The sequence below is a fragment of the Phacochoerus africanus genome, chromosome 15, assembly GCF_016906955.1.
Source record: "Phacochoerus africanus isolate WHEZ1 chromosome 15, ROS_Pafr_v1, whole genome shotgun sequence".
Taxonomy (NCBI): domain Eukaryota; kingdom Metazoa; phylum Chordata; class Mammalia; order Artiodactyla; family Suidae; genus Phacochoerus; species Phacochoerus africanus.
Window position 1 is genome coordinate 10,839,698 of NC_062558.1, and position 7,088 is coordinate 10,846,785.

The 7,088-nt window shown below is 38.8% G+C and overlaps 1 protein-coding gene across 2 annotated transcripts in view; it reads right to left on the bottom strand.

The window, feature by feature from the left end:
* The window catches only part of ADRA1A (adrenoceptor alpha 1A), a 103,132-nt gene extending 102,694 nt beyond the window's left edge, over positions 1–438 (bottom strand). For both annotated transcript variants that reach the window (XM_047761831.1, XM_047761830.1), the window contains exon 1: positions 132–438. The gene's annotated coding sequence lies outside the window, so the exon portion shown is untranslated. The remainder of the gene's footprint in view (positions 1–131) is intronic.
* Positions 439–7,088: the final 6,650 nt, after the last annotated feature.

A 7,088-nucleotide genomic window follows, 5' to 3' on the forward strand; every position in this document is an offset into this window, starting at 1 on the left:
GATGCGGGTGAAAAGGGCGGGAGGAGCTTGGGGAAAAGTGGGAGTTGGGTCTCACCGGAGGCCCGGGGACGTTTGCCCTCACCCTCCCGTCCCCGCTGGAATGCTGGCGCCCGGAGCTGCAGCGCACTCACCTGGAGCGCGAATGCAGAGCCACCCGCCCGCCGGCGTGAGTGGACCGGCTTTCGGTCCCAGGAGCGGCTCCGTCGCCTCCTCTCTGGGAGAAGAGGGGACTGTCTCTCCGACGAAGCGATTCCTAGTCCTTTTGCACCAGCTGACTCACCCCTCTACCCCAGACGTCTTTACGCTCCTGGCTCGCAGATGCTTTACCTGGAGATTTTAAAAAGAAAAAGAAAAAAAGAGAGAAAAAAATACAGCCAGGCAATAACTCCACCTTCACCCTTTTAATATTCAGCACACCGACATCAGCAAAGAATCGCAAGGAACTTTGCAGCTCTCGCTGACGTAACACAGCCAGTAGCCCCAGCTAGTACCGTAATCTCCTGCTGTTACCGTATTACTCTGAGGTAACAGGCAAAGCGAGCGCTGCAGGTTCAGCACAGCAGAATTTTGTTTTTGTTTTCGTTTTTTTATTTGCCTTGAGTGAATTGGGTTCGGGTTTTACTTTAAGAAAGTGTCTTTGGCGGAGGGAGATTGAGGAGAAGAGATTTTTTACTTGTAGTAAATAACTTCTTTAAATGATCTGATTTAAAAAAAAAAAAAATCAGAGTTACCGCCGTGGCTCAGCGGTTAACGAACCTGACCAGCATCCATGAGGACGCGGGTTCCATCCCCGGCCTCGCTCAGTGGGTTAAGGATCTGGCGTTGCCTTGAGCTGTGGTGTAGGTTGCAGTCACGGCTCAGATCCCGAGTTGCTGTGGCTGTGGCGTAGGCTGGAGGTTACCGCTCCAACTGGACCCCTAGCCTGGGAAGCTCCATATGCCTCGGATGCGGCCCTAAAAGCCAAAAAGCCAAAAAAGAAAAAAAGGAAAAAAAAAAGAGAAAAATCGACACTTGCCAGACGCATATTACTGTGCATATGATGTGTTCAAAAAAATGCTTAATAAAATTGCTTTTGAAAAGCTTGATTCAATTAACACTTGGACTAGGTTCTGTTAAAACGAAAAGAAGCATATTGTTATGCAAAATATTCAGGTAAATTATATTATTTGCAGATGTTTCAAGGTGAATGTAAAATCAGACAAAATTCAATAAATCTGATAGTAATAAAATTATAATTCCAGGAAAAATACAGTGAGCATATCTAAACCTTATGAAATATGATCCATCTCTCATTTCTTCAAACAGATGGATTTAGAAAGTATGAGAGTCCCACTGCACTTTCTTACATGGTTTAGTGTTTTTAAAGTGCTATATATTATTTTCCAGTTTCTATAAGAAAATATGTGATTAGACTTTATTTGATTTGACTTTAATATTCTTTTTAATATATATACACAAATGGCTGTCTCATTCATAAAGTGAATTTTATGTTGTAGGAGAAACATACAAGGGGAGGAGATAGGAAATCTGGGTTCACCCTAATTACTAAGTTCCTTGCTCTCTGAGATGCAGCCCCCTCAGTTGGAGAAAGCTGTACTACAATTCCCTACTTCTACTTCTTATCATTAAATTATGTATACAGTGTCTGTTCTTCAGAAATTCCATCCACCAGAGCAATATTTAATGCTTAGTTTCATATTCATTAAACTTATCCCATGAGTGCACGCTTTCTATTAAGATCTGCTCCGTGGTAGATAAGGGAAGTGGTGTTATCAAGAAGAGCAACTGAAAATTGCTCAGCTCTGCAGGGTCAAAGGGTACAAAGGCTTTTGGAACTCCCAGCACCACTGCCCCCCAACAAACAAGCATCCTTCACAATCCCACCTCCACCCTCCAACTAAGTAGCCAGTGCCAAGACTGGGAAATGCAGCTCTTCATTTCCAACTTGGCCCCCTGCATGCTACTAGGTAGGTCTTTCAGATCTACTTCTAAACCTGTGACCATTCATCTTCGCTAAACTCTCTCTCAAAACCATTTTTCCCCCATAGCTCATCACAGACTCACGAAGTAAAAACTATTCATCTCCTTAAGGCATGGTTGAATTCAGTGTCCAGAAGGTGTTGAGTTAGACCCATGGGAAGGAAGAATCAAGAGAGATTGGGCTGGGCAGTTGTACAGATCTGTTCATGCCCTCCTAGACCAAGGTGAAACTCAGCTTTTCAGAGCCTTGCTTTCCTAATTTTTAAAGGGAGAAATTACCCCCCCCCCACCATTACCACCACTCTGGGGTTGTTGTTAGCACTGAGATTATACCTTATGAAGCTTATTCACTCTCTTCTTGTGAATCTTATTAAGCCTTTCCCTTTCTGCATATTTTAGGTGCTACTTGAAAGTGAAACACGCCTCTAACTCAGAGTGGTCCAAATTCCACATTCAACATGAGCACAAAGTATTCAGCTGTATTCAGCTGGAGAAGTGTTTGAAATGACCTGAGACCTATGCCTAGACCCACTGATGTAACCAGAGTGACCCAACATGGCAGAGGGGGAGAGCTGGCTCTGGCACCTGGCTACTTCTCCTTTTCTCCCCCACATACACTGATGCCTTCTGTTGGCAGAACCCTGGTGGTGACTTCTGAGAAAGTCAGCTAGTATGGGAGGCTTTGAAGAAAAAAAAAATCTGTCAATCATTATCTTAGAAAACAATACACAAGGACATGAAGAACTGTTTTCTGGAATTTATAATTCCACTGACAGCATAGCAGGCTTAATGTTTTATCCATCAAGAAGACATCCTAAGGCTTAAAAAGTTAAAGTGTGACGGAAATGGAAAAATATCGCTCAGAATGATGTTGATGTAGAGTTGTCACGAGTCTCCAAACACGCATTGTGTCCTATCCTTTATTGAGCTGAGCAGGTGCACAGAGCGTAGACACTGCTGAAGGAAGCCTTGGATGAGATAATGATTCTATCCTTGGCATCATTCGACCTGCTGTTTCTCATCCCTCTGAGAAAATAACTTGGTCCAAGTCTTGTGAGTCACAGCATTCCATCACTAGAGCGTATTACAGTGGGAATGTGAGGTCATGTCAGCTGGTTACAATTACAAATTTATATAATTAAATTATAATTTAATTATATAAATTTGTATTTTATATAATGATAAAGGTAATTTATAATTTACAGTCTGGTAAATTATAAATTACCTTTATAATTTAAAGGTAAATAATACCTTTGAAACAATAGAGCTTTGCTCTTATATAGCAAAGATGACTTGAGGTATATTAATCAAATTCTTTCAATACCTTTGTCCAATATCATCAGGAAGGGAATTGAAACACCTATATCAATATCTGTACTGCATGTAGAAAGGCTTTATCTCATTTCTCCATCTACTGATGTGCTGTTGTAGACACTAGTTTATTGTTACTCTGGTTTTTAACTTTTTAAAAATTGTATTTTAATCTAAGTTTTTATGGTTGTTGGCATACACATTTTCATGATATTGTCCCACAGCTTTTAAAATATTTGCCCTATTTTTATGTCTATTTATGTCCTTTTATTCCAGATATTGTTTACATGCTCTTTCTCTTCTATTTCTTAATCAATCTTTCAAGAGGGCTATGTTCGTTTGTTTGTTTTCTTCTTCAGAACATATTTTGAGGAGTTCCTGTCGTGGCGCAGTGGTTAACGAATCCGACTAGGAACCATGAGGTTGCGGGTTCGGTCCCTGCCCTTGCTCAGTGGGTTAAGGATCCGGCGTCCCCACAAGCTGTGGTTTAGTTTGTAGATACAGCTCAGATCTAGTATGGCTCTGGCGTAGGCCGGCAGCTACAGCTCTGATTCAACCCCTAGCCTGGGAACCTCCATATGCTGTGGGTGTGGCCCTAAAAAGAAAAAGAAAAAAAAAAAAAACCCCAAACAAAAGACAAACAAAGCATGTTTTGATTTTGTTGGTCATCTCTTTTATTGTTTTGCTTTTATTAATTTCTCTCATCGTCTTCATTCTTTCCTTCCTTTCTACCAGCTTTGGGTTTGCACTGCAATTAATATCTTGGTTTTTGGCGTTGAATAGATAATTTCAATCATTACGTATTTTTATAGTTTATTTTTTATTAAAGTACAGTTGATTTACAATGTTGTACCAATTATTACTGTATGGCAAAGTGGCCCAGTCATATCTTTATATTTTGACATGTATTTAAGAATGTAAATTTATTTCTAAATGTCACTTTAGCTGTATTATAGAAGTTTGAGGTCATTTCTTCTTTATTAAGTTCTGGATATACTTTTAATATCATCAGGATTTTTCCTTACCTAATTTGGTTTTCCATTTTATTTTTAGATAGTTGCTGATCACATGCAGTTGTAAGAAATATTACAGAGATCCCATGTAGCTTTACTCAGTTTCCATGTTGATAACATCTTGCAAAATCACAGCACAATAGAACAATCAGGTGTTGAGCCTGACAGAGTCAAGATACAGAATAGTCCCATCTCACAAGAGTCATTCATGTTGCCCTTTTATAGCCACTCAATTCCCTTTCCACTTATCCCATTCCCCTGATAACAATTAACCTCTAAAAATGTGTCATTTCAAAATGTAGGACTTCTCTGGTGGTTCAAGGGGTTAAGGATCTGATGCTGTCACTGCTGTGGCTCAGGTCACTGTGGTGGCTTGGATTCAGTCTCTGGCCCGGGAACTTCCACCTGCCATGGACACAGCCGCCCCTCCCCCCAAAATTATAAAGGGAATCATGCAGTGTATGAAGTTTTTAAGACTGATTTTTTTATGACTCAGCGTAATACCCTAGGTTTTCATCTAAGTTGTTGCATATAACAGTAGTTCATTCTTCTTTATTGCCGAACAGCATTCCAAGGTATAGATGTACCACACTTAGGTTAACTAGTCACCTTTTGAAGGACAGGACATAAGGGTTGTTTTCAGTTTGAGGCTCCTACAAATAATGGTGCTCTGAATATTTGTGTACAGGTTTTTCAGTAAACATGAGTTTTCCTGTTTCTGAGGTAAATATCAAACAGTCCACTAGGTTACTGGGTTGTATGGTAAGTATATGTTCAGTTTTTTTTTTTTTTTAAAAAACAAACCTGCCAAACTATTGTCCAGGGTGACAGTGCCATTTTCCATTATCACCAGCAATGTATGAATAACCTAGTTTTTCTGTCTCTGTGAGCCTTTGGTATTGTCACTCTCTTTTATTTTACTCATCCTGGTAATTGTGTTGTGATGTATCATTGCAGTTTTAATTTGCACTTCCCTGATGGTTGGTGATGTTGAACATATTCTTCTTTAATTATTTTACTGAATATTTGTTCATGACTTTTGCCCATTTTCTAACGGAGTTTTTAGGGTTTTTATACTGTTGAGGTTAATGAAAGCAAAAGTTTCTTTTAATGATAAAATCCAATATATCAATTTTTCTTTTTATAAAAGCTTATGGAGTTCCTATTGTGGCGCAGCAGAAACGAATCTGACTAGGAACCATGAGGTTGCGGGTTCGATCGCTGGCCTCACTCAGTGGGTTAAGGATCTGGCATTGCTGTGAGCTGTGGTGTAAGTCTTGGACATGGCTCGGATCCCGTGTTGCTATGGCTCTGGTGTAGGACGGCAGCTACAGCTCCGATTACACTCCAGCCTGGGGACCTCCATATGCCGCGGGTGCAGCCCTCAAAAGACAAAACAATAAAAAAAATAAAAATAAATAAATAAAAGCTTGTGTTTTGGCATTAAGTCTAAGGATCTGCCTAGTCCAGAGATACTTTCTTTCCTATGATTTTTTTTCCCCCCTAAAAGTTTCGTAGTTTTCACTCAGTTTTTACCATTGTGCCTTTTGTTTCTATTAATATTGGTTTTGTTTCTTTAAGGAAATTTGTCTTTTTCTTGTAGATTTCAACTTTCATTGCTTTGGGATCATAGCATGTATTACTATGCTTACTCTTCCATTTCCTTTCCTTCTTCTTTTTCTATTTCATTTAGTTTACTCTGATGTTACCTTTCTGTCACATTGGACGTGCACGAGTCAGACATTTTATTAGTTTATTTTCAAACCAAAAACCATTACAATAGGAAATTTACCTCTTACTTCCACTTAACTCTCCCATAAAGTTTGGTTTATTACATAACGATTTCATCCAGTTTGAAACATTTCACACATTCCAGTGTTTTTTGTCCTTACCCATCAATTAATTAGGAGTGTGGTTTTCCTTAGTAAGCAATTGTTGTAATGTTGATATGTAATTTGATTACATGGATGCCTAGAAAAATAAATCTATATAATATTGAATATTTGAAATTCCACAGACTTCCCTTGTAATTTGGTATGTGGTCAACTTTGAAAAGTTTCACGTGTGCTTGAAAAACTTGCATATTCTTTATTGATTGGGCACGGGGATCCCAAACACATTAATTGTGGTGCAAAAATTTAACTACCCTTGCTAATTTTAGGTCTACATGGTCTAACAGTTTCTGATACAAGTGACTTAATATCTTTCACTATGATAATTGATATAACATTTTCTCCTTATCATTCGGACAGTTGGTTCACTGTGTATGCTGATTTTTTTTGTAGGCAGATTCATCCAATTCATGACTATTCATCTCTTAATAGTCATTGCGTTGAGGGACAGACCAAGAAAAAGTCCCTACCACACTGTAATGTAATGTCTCTCCATTTTCTCCAATTTAAGATCTTTACTTGAAATTTTATTTGGTGTGATATTAATATTGTATGTAACACTAGCTTTGTTTTAGGCAGAATATTTCAGGTCTATGTCTGTTCAGAACTTTATTTTCCGGCTTTCCTTAGTCATTTTGTTATTGGAGTGTTCCATATAGGTACTTCTGTCTAGGTGCTATTAAAGAGAAATGTAATGAACTATATGAATGCATATTTGGTATCAAATATGCCTGGATCTTGACAATGACTGAAACTGACAGCACTAATGGCCTGAACCTAGCCAGAACACAGATTGAGACTTGAACCCACATTTTAAATTAACACTCACCTGATGTCTGGACTTACTGAGGTTCAGGTTCTTTTTTTTTTTTGTCTTTTGTCTTTTGTCTTT